The following is a 14,355-nucleotide window of genomic DNA, read 5'->3' on the forward strand; positions in this document are numbered from 1 at the left end:
CGGGCCACACAACCCAATCATGTGGGGGTAATACATGACAACAACCAGCTAACCTACTAGGAATGTTTTTGTATTATTATTATATAAGATGAAATATGTTTATGAAAATGCAGTATGTTCTGCCATGTTTTGATGATATATATATATGTTTTCCCAGATTTGACAAAATAGTTACTTAATATGTTCTGTATGGTATATGTATAAAATGGAATACTCATGTTGCCACACACTGGTATTAGTTTATTTCCCTTACTGAGAGGTGTCTCACCCCAAAATTTTATAAACTTTTCAGGAACCCTGGATAGGAGAGCGGGAAAAGCCCCGCTGATCTAGTGTTGTTTGTTTGCCCTATTTGAATGGTAAGTTTTAGTAGGGATAGTTGGATTTTGTGGGCAATGTCCCTAGATTTTGTTTTTTTTTTTTTTGGGATGTATATACTGAAATATAGTGGATATAGTGACTCTGGTATTTATGGTAATGTGATAGATGTTTTTGTATTTATAATATTGTGATTATATGTTTCCTGCTGCTTAGGCTTCTATATGTGTTTTGATGTATCCCAGGTACCCACGGGTCCAGGTGGATTATGATCTGCTAAGTCAAGATTTTTGATATTGTATTTATTGTATATAAAAAAAATGTGAAAATTAAGCAAGTCGTCACAAACCTGCTCAGCCGATTGACAGTTTGAACAAGAATTAGTCAGCTGATTGACAACCTGGTCTATCCAGCTGAATGACCATTTTGAACGTGGTTGAGTTAGCCGACGGACATTTTACATAATTTAATTTTTGGCAAATAGAAGGGTCCCAGCCACCTGTCCGGCCGACTAAGTCTGTGAAATGAACTACCTAGTCACCTGTCCAGCCGACTGACTCCACAATATTTTAAATTTTGAACCTCAATAGGAAAATTATAAAAAATAGTTTTTCAAATGTGAACGTTATAAAAACTTTGTGGACACTCCAAGTAACTTATGGAACAAGGAAACTAATCCTAAAAGGTCTATAAATACTCCCTTAAACCCAAGAAATTAATAACCAAGGCAATCACACATCATTCTTGTATTCAAACTCTTAATCTCTCTCAAAGTTCTCTATTGCTTACACTCCATTTGGGAGATATCTTTTGGAATTGCTGCTGAATCGTCAACCTATGGTTCTAATACCGAGTTTCCTCAATCACTGAAGAACCCTTGGTGATCTCTTTACTTGAGCTTCAATTCTATTTCGTCTTGATATTTAAATTCTTGAAGTACATAGTGCTGAATTTGTACTAATCTGCTTTGTTTGAGAGTGTTCTTATGCGCAGTGTTTACTTCATATTTTTTTGTTGTTCTTGGACGATTCTAGGTGTTCAAATCAATGACCAAGCGTGGGTCATCGCTTGGAGAGGTGACTACTCTAGCCTATTGAAGGAGTGCCCAAGCGTGGGGTATCGCTTGGAGAGGCGGGCTTTAGCCTATTGAAGGAGTGTATAACGGTTTTGTTCTGCCCGAAAAGGAACTGTTTTAGTGAATCCTTTGGTGGTTTGCCAAAGGCAAGAACGTAGGCTGGGGATAAGCCGAACCTTGTAAAAACCCTGTGTCACTCTCTTTCCCTTACTCTCTTTAAATTCCAGCAAACATATAAACTGCGTGGATGTTTTAAATTTCTTAATCATATATACTACATATTTTGGAAATTAAATAAACTGAAGTTTAATTTGGTTTTGGGATTGCGGAAACCAAAAGGGAGTATGTTGGTTGATCAATACTTTGCAGAAACCTCAAAGGGAGTACGTTGATTGGTTAACACGTAAAGACAAATTAACTGAGAGTTTATCTAAATTCTGAGTTGTTTGGGATTTGAGTTGTGCTTTGCAATGAATCAAATTACATTCACTACAGGACTTGAAATAATCATATACACAGGGCTGCATACAACTAAATATCTTTAATTATTGAAAAAGATGTGAATTGTCAAAAGAAGTTGCATGTTATATCTTTATTTGTATATTGTGGTTGATTGGTTGATTGGTCTGATTTAACATTGATCTTAAGGACTGTTTGTTTATTTAAGTTTTTTTTTAATTGTGTGGTTTTGGATTGAATAAAGAAATAAGCTTTTGCTGAAGGTTTGATAAATCATCAAAAGATTAAGAATTCATAAAAAGATTTAAAAGAAATTTTAATAACCCAATTCACCCCCCGTCTTGGAACTACACCTTAGTTTTCAATTGGTATCAGAGCGAGGTTGTAGCAAATCCTAACTAGTAGCTACATAAAGATCTAGATGACACACATAGGAGTAGCTCCCTCTGGAGAGGGTCAATCCTCAACTAGGCCTCCCATCTTTTGTGGTTTAAACTATACATTTTGGAAACAGCGCATAAGAATCTATCTACAAACCATGGATTAGAGAGCTTGGAAGGTTGTCACACATGGTGACTTAATTCCTACTAAAATAGTAGATGGCAAGGAAATACCCAAAGAAGAAAAAGAATGGACCGACCATGACCATAAGATGCTACAAATAAATTCTAGTGTTATGAATGCTTTGTATTGTGCTCTAGACATAAATGAATTTCATAGGGTCATGACATGCAAAATCACTAAAGAAATTTGGGACAAGTTGAGAGTAACCTATGAAGGAACCAAAGATGTTAAAGATAATAGGATCGATATGCTAACTAGTGAATATGAAGCTTTTAAAATGAATCCGGATGAATCAATCACTAGAATGTACACTAGGTTCACCCACATACTAAACTCCCTAAATGCATTAGGAAAAACATACACCACTTATGAAATGATTAGAGAAATTCTTAAAGGGCTGCCACCTATATGGGAACCAAAAGCTACTACAATAACCAAAGGAAGAAATTTGAAAAACACCTCTTTAGATGAACTTATAGGTTCTCTCCTCACAAATGAAATTGCAATGAATGAAAGAAGTGGAAAAACTAAAGCCCAAGAATCTATAGCCCTCAAAGCTTCAAAATAAAACTCTAGTAGTGAAGGTGAAGATGATGAACTAGCCTTCATATCTAAGAAACTTGTAAGAATACTAAGAAGGAAAAATAAATTCAAAAGAAGAATCCAAAACTCGGAATCAGATGAAGAAGAAACAAATACAAAGAAGTCAAAGAATAAAATCCCCACATGTTATAATTGTAAGAAGGATGGACACATAAAACCAGTATGTCCACTACTTAAGAAGGATCCCAAAAAGAAAATGAAAAAGGCTATAAAGGCCAGTACATGGGATAATCTAAGTAGTTCAAAAAGTGAATCAAGTGATTGCTTATACTTGCTATATGGTTTGGGACGATGAGAAAAGCTCCTCATCCAAATCCTTAGTAGTTCTCATGATGATTCAAGAAATGAATCCAATGATGAGTATATGTCATCTTATGAAGAGTTACAAAATGATTTATTTAAAGTGCATAAGATGCTAGTCAAAGTAACTAAATAATTAATATGCTTCATTGAAAAATAAGAATGAAAGAGTTAGAATCCCTCAAATTTGCTGAAAAAGAAAAAGAATTGAAAATCAAGAAATTAGAGAGCAAGAATGAAAAGTTGATGAAGGAAGTAGAAGACTTAAGATCCCAATCCTCTATCAAAAATGAGAAAGACTTATATATTTCAGAATTAGAGAATAAAATCATAAAAGTTTCAAAATGAAGAAAAGGGTAAAAATATACAAATTTTAGAAATCTATGATCTCAAGGAAAGAATTGAGGATCAAGCTAAAAGCATTTACAACTTCACTAAAGGAAAAGAAAATTTTAAAAAAATGATTGGCTCACAAAGAATGTCTTTAAATGAAGAAGGCATAGGATTTAATGGAATTAAGAATACAAAGAAAAAAAATCTCTACATGGGATACCTTACAAAAGCATCTAAAGAAATTGCTAGGACCTCTTCAAATACTTACACTCACACCACATACTTCCTATGTAAGAAGAAGGGACATATAAAGTTTGAATGTCCATTAAAAAGAAAGGGTGTGAAAACTAAACAAGTATGGAAAGTAAAAGAAACTTTCCTTGTTAAAACATCTGGACCCAAGAAAGTATGGGTACCAAAATGAAATAAGAAAAATCTCAAAATGAGTTTTAGGAAGCTTATTAATGCTTATCATATTAAAACTATTGAAAATTGTTGACCTCGGTCAATAAATAACTCATACAAGGTATTAAGCATTGAAAGCAATATGAATTTTGGGTGTTCATATGAAATCAAAAGAAAAAAAAAAAATCTGAAGCAAATTGAGCTTATTGCGTGAGTATTTTGATAAAGAAAAGAGCTTGGGAGAGAAATTGTGAAAGAAACAAACTTTAAAAGAAAACAAAGGTCAACCGACTGACCATAAGCTCAGTCGATTGACTAACCAACACCTTAAGGAGAAAGGATAAGTCAACAAACTGACTAAAGGTAAAATTTTTAAACAAGTTTGAAATGAAATACTTGAGCAACATAAGAACAATCCAAGCAAAAGTATAGTTTAATGCACATGATAATGATATGCTCCATCGTTAAAAGTTATATGATATGTTATATGCTATATGTGTATATCTTGAAATTGGTATCTTGAAATCTTTAATGACAATGAAAATGATTAATGATTTGTGGCTCACTATATATTGAAAATCTAAGCATAAAGTTATTGAGCATGATTTAGAAGTATAAATTTTGATATGATATTTGAATATGAAATTAATTCTTGATCATGCATGCTAATGATGGATCACATGGATAAATTAAAAAATTTGCATCTAAATAATTTAGTATCCATTAGTAGTGCATAATGTGACATTAGCATTGGTATCTATAAAGTATATTGGTATCCATAAATTGGTATTTGAGCATGACAAGCATAAGTATATCCATAAGCATGTTATGACATTGACAAAATATTGGTATTTGATATTAGTATCCATGAGCATATACATGATATGAATCAAATGTTTGAAACATGAATGATAAATTTAGAAAGCATAATTGGTATCAAATCCGAATGTATTAAATTCAGGGGGAGTATGATGACTTATTGCTTGTACTATGTTTTGTTTCAATTAATATTATTCTTTAATGTTTTAATTGGTATCACAAATTCAAAAGTTCAATTGGCATCATAAATTAATGAAATTTTAAATTAGTATCATGATTATTTAACTATTGAAACATACTACACATGTCATATTGAAAAATGATGAATTGAGTATGTATATTTGCTTGATATGCATGTTTGATGTTCATATACTCAAAATATAAATTTATTTGAACTTAATCATTTTTTGATATCTTACTCTTTTTTATTAATGTCAAAAGGGAGAGAAGTTTTGAGCAAAAATTGAGCATGGTATTAAATTATTATTATTATTATTTTGTGATATATGTATCAAAACGGGGAGAGGTATTTGATATTGAATGTTCTTGAACTTGAACAATGTGATGAGCATGATATTGTATGATATTGAAATTGGTATTGATATTGATCTTGAAATTACAAATATTGTTAAGATGGTGCTTATTGAAAGGGGTAGTCTTTTTAAGGCTTACTTTTGCTCCTTATTTGTCATCATTAAAAGGGGGGGGGGGGGAGATTGTTGGCCTTACAAAGCTTAAAATCTTATTTTGATGCTAACAAACAAGAGAAACTTAACATATTTGGTTGAGTAATGATATTTCAAGACTCACAAGGATGAAACACATAAATGCAATGTCAAGGATCCATTGCAAGCTTATACTTCAAAGAAGGATAATCATATGAAGCTTAAAACATGGATTTCAAGATGATATTTTAAAGTTTGAAGAATATGAGAGAGTGTGCTAAAAGCTTAAAGCTCGAAGACAAGAGAGCCAAAGAAAAGCAAAGCAAGAGAGTCAAAGAAAAACAAAGAGAGAGAGCTCAAAAGAAAAGTATAAAGACTCAAGCGCCAAGAATGTTTAAAGTCCTAGAAGTCTTTATGTAAGTGCTTCATATTTTAAATATCTTTTGAAATATTTTTTGAAGCTCATTAAGATGCAAAGACTTAGAGACCAAGTTTTTGAAAAACCATGGAAAATGTTTTTGAAAAGTCACATTCAAAATTTTCAAATAACAAAAGGTTTAAAAATAAAAAATGAAAGTTTTTTTAGAAAATGGATTGGTCAGCCAACTGACTAGAACACACTAAGATTGGCAAGCCAACTGACAAACACTAAGAATGAATAAACCTGCTTAGCTGACTGACAGTTTAAACTAGAATTAGTCAGCCGACTGACAACCTGATCTGTCCAGTCGAATGACCATTTTGAACGTGGTTGAGTTAACCGACTGAAATTTTACATAATTTAATTTCTGGCAAATAGAAGAGTCTCAGTCGCTTGTCTAGCCAACTGACTCTGTGAAATGAACTAGCCAGTCACCTGTCCAGCCGATTGACTCCACGGGATTTTAAATTTTGAACCTCAATGGGAAAATTCTAAAAATTAGTTTTTCAAATGTGAACGTTATAAAAACTTGGTGGACACTCCAAGTAACTTGGGGAACAAGGAAACTAATCCTAAAAGGTCTATAAATACTCCCTTAAACCCAAGAAATTAATAACCAAGGAAATCACACAACATTCTTGTATTCAAACTCTCAATCTCTCTCAAAGTTCTCTATTGCTTACACTCCATCTGGGACATATCTTCTGGATTTGCTATTGAATCATCAACCTATGGTTCTAATATTGATTTTTCTCAATCACTAAAGAATCCTTGGTGATCTCTTTACTTGAGCTTCAATTCTATTTCATCTTGATATTTAAATTCTTGAAGTGCATAGTGCTAAATTTGTACTAATCTGCTTTGTTTGAGAGTGTTCTTGTACATAGTGTTTACTTCATATTTTTTTTTAGTTCTTGGATGATTCTAGGTGTTCAGATCATTGACCAAGCATAGGGCATCGCTTGGAGAGGTGACTACTCTAGCCTATTGAAAGAGTGCCCAAGTGTGGGGTATCGCTTGGAGAGGTGGGCTCTAGCCTATTGAAGGAGTGTGTAACGGTTTTGTTCTGCCTGGAAAGGAACTATTTTAGTGAATCCTTTGGTGGTTTGCCAAAGGCAAGGACGTAGGCTGGGGATGAGTCGAACCTCGTAAAAACCTAGTGTCACTCTTTTTCCCTTACTCTCTTTAAATTCTAGCAAACATATAAACTATGTGGATGTTTTAAATTTCTTAATCATATATACTACGTAGTTTGGAAATTAAATAAACTGAAGTTTAATTTGGTTTTGGGATTGTGGAAACCGAAAGGGAGTATATTGGTTGATCAATACTTTGTGGAAACCTCAATGGGAGTACGTTGATTGGTTAACACCTAAAGACAAATTAACTGAGAGTTTATTTAAATTCTGAGTTGTTTGGGATTTTATTTGTGGTTTGCAATGAATCAAATTACATTCACTACAGGGCTTCAAATAATCATATACACAAGGCTACATACAATTAAATATCTTGAATTATTGGAAAAGTCATGAATTGTCAAAAGAAGTTGCATATTATATCTTAATTTGGATATTGTAGTTGATTGGTTTGATTGGTTGATTGGTTGGATTGAATATTGATTTTGAGGACTGCTTGTTTTTTTTAGTTTTTGTTTAATTGTGTGGTTGTGGATTGAATAAAGAAATAAGCTTTTTTTGAAGATTTGATAAATCATCAAAAAGGTTAAGAATTCATAAAAAGATTTAAAAGAAATTTTAATAAACTATTTCATCCCCTCTTGCGACTGCACCTTAGTTTTCATGCGGGGTGGAGACTCAGTTGTTAGATGCCGAGTTAGGTGTAGTCACGTTGACAGGGTTAGTTATGGTGTGTAGTAAGGTGATCAGAGATTACCCAGTGGTATTTTAAAGGAGAATGTTGCCCGCTAGCTTAATTGTTTTTTACATGTATAGGTTCAATGTCATTTTGGGGATTGACTAGTTAGCATTTAGTTATGCAAGTATCGATTGCCACAGGAAGGAGGTAGTGTTCAGACCTCTAGGGGAGCAAAAGTTTAAATTCGGCGGGTTGTGTGTGCGCTCTGCACCACAGATCCTTTCAACAACTCGGGCAACAAGGTTACTTCAGGAAGGTAACGAGGGGTACTTTGCATTTGTAAAATAACCACCGAATGAGGGACTTAAGCCGGAGGATATCCTAGTGATAAGGAAGTTCTCAGATGTTTTTCATGAGGACTTGCCGGAATTGCCTCCTAAATGCGAGGTGGACTTTGCCATTGAATTAAATCTAGGGAAAACCCCAATTTCTAAGGCTCTATACAGAATGGCTCCATCTAAATTAAAGGAGGTATAGGAGCAGTTGCAATAACTACTTGGCAAGGGATTTATCAGACCGAGTGTATCACCCTGGGGAGCACTAATGTTGTTTGTAAAGAAAAAAGATGGTTCAATGAGGATGTGCATCTACTATAGGGAAATTAATAAGATGATAATAAAGAACAAGTACCTGTTATCCCATATTGACGATCTGGTTGACCAGCTAAAGGGCACACAGGTTTTCTTTAAGAACAATCTATGATCTTGGTATCATTAGGTGAAGGTAAGGGTGGAAGATGTTCCGAAGACAACAATCAGGACTCGGTATAGCCATTATGAATTCCTGGTTGTGCCATTTGGATTGATAAATGCTCCTGCAGTGTTCATGGATTTAATGAATAGGGTCTTCCACTAGTCTTTAGACTAGTTCGTGGTAGTGTTTATTGATGATATACTGGTGTATTCAAAGAGCCCAGAAGAACACAACATCTGAGGATAGTACTTCAGGTGCTAAGAGAAGGAAAGCCATTTGCTAAATTTGAGAAATGCGAGTTCTGGTTAGAACAAGTTTCATTTTTGGGACATTTAGTGTCTAGGGAGGGAATTTTAGTGGACCCGAGCAAGGTGGAGGTGGTAGTTGATTAGAGGGAGACCAAAGAACATGCACAAGGTTAGAAGTTTCTTGGGTTTAGCAGGATACTATTTTCGGTTCGTTGAGGGGTTTTCGAGGCTATTGGTTCCTCTGACACAGCTTACAAGAAAGAACTAGAAGTTTGAATGGACTAGTGAGCGAGAGCAGAGTTTTCAGGAATTGAAGCAATGACTAGTCACTGCCCCAGTGTTGACCATTCCTTCAAGAGAGGGTGGATTCATGATCTATAGTGATCCATCTCAGAAAGAACTCGGGTGTGTATTGATGCAATAAGGAAAAGTCATTGCATACGCTTCTTGCCAACTCAAGGAGTACAAAAAGAATTATCCTATGCACGACTTGGAGCTGGCAACTGTAGTTTTTGCATTAAAGATCTGGAGGCACTATCTATACGGTGAAAAGTGTGAGGTCTTTACTAATCATAAGAGCCTTAAATACTTTTTTACCAAGAAATAATTAAACATAAGGCAAAGAAGATGACTTGAGTTGATTAAGGACTACGATTGTACCATTAGTTACGACCTAGGAAAGGCTAATATGGTAGTTGATGCTTTGAGTCGGAGGCTGGTGGGTGAGTCAGTTTCAGAGGTTGTTGTACAACATTAGATTAGGATGGACCGAGAGAGGTTGGGTGTAGAGTTGGTGGATGGGGATCCACAAGCATTTATTGCCTTGATTATTCAGCCAACCTTACAAGAAAAAATTAAAGCTGCTCAGATAAGAGATGTGGAGTTAATGGAAATTTTGGAAAAAGTATAGAGTGGGCATCAAATGATCTTCAATGTTTCTGAGAATGGAGTTCTCATATTTCACGGCAGATTGTGTGTGCCTAACGACATGGGGATTAAAAAGACGATTCTAAAGGAGGCTTCTAGGGAATTAAAAATAGAAATATGTCAGAAGCATCCACAGCTTTTTAAAGAGATTTAGCGCTCGACAATTTAATATAGTGGCACAATCTCCCAAGATATTGTGTATAACCATGGTATTCCTCCGCCATAAGTGAGGGTATTTAATAAATTTGGGATGGGGCCGTTATGTGGGTGGCTACCGACTCTTCTGTATAGATAGATTATGAGTTAAGGGTGTGATTAGTTACAATTAGCAAATTTTGAGGACAATTTTTATAAGGGTGGGCGATTGTAGAAACCCGAACCCAAAAATAAAGGACATAAATAAGAAAAAAAGGAAGGAAAATTTAAAAGGGCAAAGCAGTAGGACTCATCAACGAATCCCCTATTTTTGACAACAAGTGCCCTTTTGTGTCTCATTGATGAAGTTCAAGCATTGTCAACAAAGGAATCTCGAAAGTAAGGAAATTTAAGGCTTAGGTTTCATCGACGAACCCTTTCTTTTGTCGATGAACATCCTTTTGCAACTCGTCGATGAATGCTCCATTTCATCAACGAAACTAGCCGAGTCAATGACCTATAAATAGGTTTTCAATTACTTATTGGTTAAGAAAAAAAATATTTCTCTCTCTCTCTCTCTCTCTCTCTCTCTCCTCTGCCTTCCCTCTCTCTCTCTTTGATTTCCTTGGCCAAGTGTGCACCTATTGAAGAATAGAAAAAACCCCTGAGTTTCATTCTCCGCCACTGACATTTTAACCAGAGTGCATTTGTCATAGGAGCGTCGTAGGTACCACTCCTAGGGTAAGGTAAAACCACTCCCTCTCTTCAATTTCTCCTTATTATTTAGCCAAGCTAATAATCAGAAATCACCACGATGATCTAGGAGCATTTCTCTACAAGTCTAGCTGAGTAAATTTTTGAACTGGGCTTTCCAAGCACCACTCCAAGGATAGGGTAAGATTTAGGGAATTAAGCAAATTTGATGTTTTTGAGAGTTTAATCATTTATTTGGAATTTGTGGGCCTTGGAAATGTTAAAATAGTATTTTACCTAGGATTTAGTTGATTAAAATAGGATTTATGAATTTAGGGTTCGTGTGAGCACCGCAGGCACAGTTTTGGGATCCCTGCAAGCGTAGCTTTAGAAAAGCAAGTAAGGGGATTAAGTTAAGTCAAGTTTTTATTAAAGTTGAACCAATTAAACTACTATATATATATATATATATATATATATATATGAATATTTATGATTTCAAGGGTTATTTCGAAAACTGACCGTTCAAAGTGGACTTTATAAATTTAGGATATATGATATGGTATTTTGGATAAAACGAATAGTGGAAAACTAGGTTTTGTCTTATGAAATTCAAATTGTGTTTTCTTGGTTGTTTGAATGACTATATTCAAATATTGAAATTGTGTGGTAGGTGAATAATCAGTGTCGGTTATGGTATAACTAAATTTGGGTATGGTTGTGAAAAATGCTGAATTAATTGTGAAATATACTGGAACTGCCTTTGCAAAATATTGGGTTTTATTTAACTGTTGCAAGCTGGGTTTTACTTGACGGTCAAGGGTTGGGTTATATTTAACGGCTGAGGGCCGAGTTTTATTTAACAGCTGTGAGCCAGGTTTTGTTTGACAGTTGGGGGCCAGGTTTTATTAAATGACAAGTTGGAAATGAAATGAGATTTATACTGCAGTTTTTATTATCCAAATTGCATGATATGGTTTGAGAACCCTAAGGACTAGTTGTATTGTGAGCACAATACCATTGGTAGGGATTTATATTGGGACCAGTGCATCCACACTGTACCGAGATGTGTAGGGTGGTCTCTGCCGTTTAGCCTGCATAAGGATGAAGTACCTTTCATGGGGACCCGGGCCAGGAAGTGGTAAGGCTAACGGACTTGCAACTTAGTTGTGGATGCCTACAGACGTACTTGCAGATGGTTACTTTGACTATGTCTGAACTGATCCCCCAGGGCATAAGTCTAGCCTTCGGGCTGCAAAACCCGTACCATGGGGGAAGTAAATGGTGTTTAGTCCCATGGAGTGTCTTTTATGCATATTTTTTAATTTTTGTAAATGGTGTTATTATTTATTGAACTAGTTTATACGGAGAAAGTAAATGCATATTTTTCAACTGTAAAAGTGTGAATATTTTTTTACTATTTAAAATGCATGAATTTTTATGGCGAAGTAAACTCTCTGCCCGAGGGCTTACTGAGAAAGGCGTGTACCTTGATAAGTATCAGTTCTAGCCATACCTGATTGCATAACGTATTAGAGCAGTGGGGAGCTACATTTATAGGCATGTAATCTCCCCTATTCTCAGGAACTTTCGCTTATAATAATTGTGTGTGTGTGTGGGTAAGGTTTGAGAATTATTTTATACCTGTGGTTATTTAACAAATGATGATATTTGGTATACATTAAAACTCACCTTGGCCACACACAAATATTAACTTAATCTGCCTTACTGAAAAGTGTCTCACCCCAATATACAAATCATCTTTTTAGGACCATCTCGAGATCGAGCTTAGCAAGCACCGGGGTGGGGTGATAGCCAGTTTAGTTTTTGTGAGTGTCTGTAAGAATTCTAATGTAATTAAGTTATATTTGAAGACTCTGTATGTGTTTGAGGTTTGTATGGGCTGAGATGGTTTTTATATATTATTATGGTTTGTAATATGGATATTAGGAGACAATTGTTTATAAAGGTAGGTTAGAATTCTAGTAATGTATTTTGGAGAATGTATTATTTATTTTCGCTGCATTCATATAATGAATATGGTATCAGGTACTCAGATGTCACTAAAGTAGCACCCCGAGCCCACATTGCGGGTCGGAGCTGTTACACATTGAGCTAGTTGTAAAGCAGATTGCAAGTGTGTAATTGAAATTTCTCAAGATTAGAACCTAAGGACAAAATTTTCAAAATACCCAATTCACCCCCCCCCCCTCTTAGCATAACACCGGAATTCATAATGTCGACTAGCAATAACAACATTGCCCCTACTACAGCAACTCCTACTACAAATTCTACCCTTCCAACGACTCCACTTCCACCACCCCCATGACCTATGGCTTTACCATGACCACCACTCTTGTCGCCTCTGGCTCCACTGTGGTTGCCACTTTTGTAGCCTTTGGCTCCACTGCAGCCACTGTTGCTGCCACGTCGCATTTGCCTTTGAATCTTGAGATTATCGCCATTGCAGCTATCATGCGTTTGCTTATGAATAATATGGCTACCATCATCGCCGCACCCTTAACGATGAGGAAAAGCACAACCACAAGTGTCACAGTCTTGGATGCATACAAAGACCACATCTTCTCCAATTTCTCTACTATCATACCCTTGTAAACCTTCTATTGAACCAAAAAATTGGTTAACCACAATTAGTGTAGGGTGAAGTTCCCTTTACCATCAAACTTTTCAAATTTGGTCTTCACCTCACTCAACCTTGTTGCGATTTGGATGCAAAACCTCAAAAAAAAAACAAGCACAAACCTATTCCTTTGATACCAATTGTTGAGATTTATGTCTTGCAACCAACTAAAAGCCATTAATCAACCATGGAAAAAAGTATGAAGCCATGGGAGTCCATTCATCTACGGGATTAGCATCTGTATGATCCACCGCATCTCTTCTATGGGATCAATATCTATAAGAACGCATGCATAAACACTCGAGCCTAATTCGAACCATCGGCTCTCAAACCAATTGTTGAGAAATAATGCCCTAAGGTTATGTGCGCATATACACAACAAATATGACAAGAGAGAAAAATCAAAGGGAGAAGAAGAACATAAATTTATGTGATTTGACAATATGCCTATCTCCACAGAGCCCCTGCACAATTTTCACTATCAATGAAAAACTACCTTGGCCTGTTTCAACCCTCACTACAAAAAAATGGTCTTTTTAGACATGAAAGTATTAGTGACAAAGCAAAAATTGTCTAATAATGCGCTATTAGTGACGAAAACCAAATTCATCACTAATAGTTATGCAATGAGTGACGGGTACGGGTTTCGTCACTAATAATGCATTATTAGTGACGATTTTCTATTCGTCACTAATAGTTTCATCACTAAAAGTAGGTGTTCCCACTCTAACTGTTACGCGAAAATATTAGTAACAATTTATTAGATATTAGTGATGAAATTTTCGTCATCAATAGTCTATTATTAATGACGACTGTTTACCACCACTAATTGGCGCATTTTAGTATCGGTTTTTAAAAATTGTCACTAGTAGTGGTCTTTTAGTGGCAGTTTTTAGAACCATCACTAAAAGTTTCCCCAAATATCCCCTTGGCTTCCCTAGCACAAAATCCTGTACATCCTATATCCCTGCTCCCTCTCGTGCTCCATGGTAGGCTTGCCAAGGCTTGGGTCCTTAACTACAAAAAATAATATTTATAAAACATAACTATCCCAAGTTCAGTAGAAAGTGGGTAAGTCGGGTATCGATCCACAGAGACTTGAAGCATAGTTATTAAACTACTTCCAATTTAGTTTACTGAAGCCTTGTTATAAAAAAGAAGTGAAAGATGGTATTTTGCAA

Source organism: Malania oleifera, chromosome 3 (assembly GCF_029873635.1).
Source record: "Malania oleifera isolate guangnan ecotype guangnan chromosome 3, ASM2987363v1, whole genome shotgun sequence".
NCBI classification, from domain to species: domain Eukaryota; kingdom Viridiplantae; phylum Streptophyta; class Magnoliopsida; order Santalales; family Ximeniaceae; genus Malania; species Malania oleifera.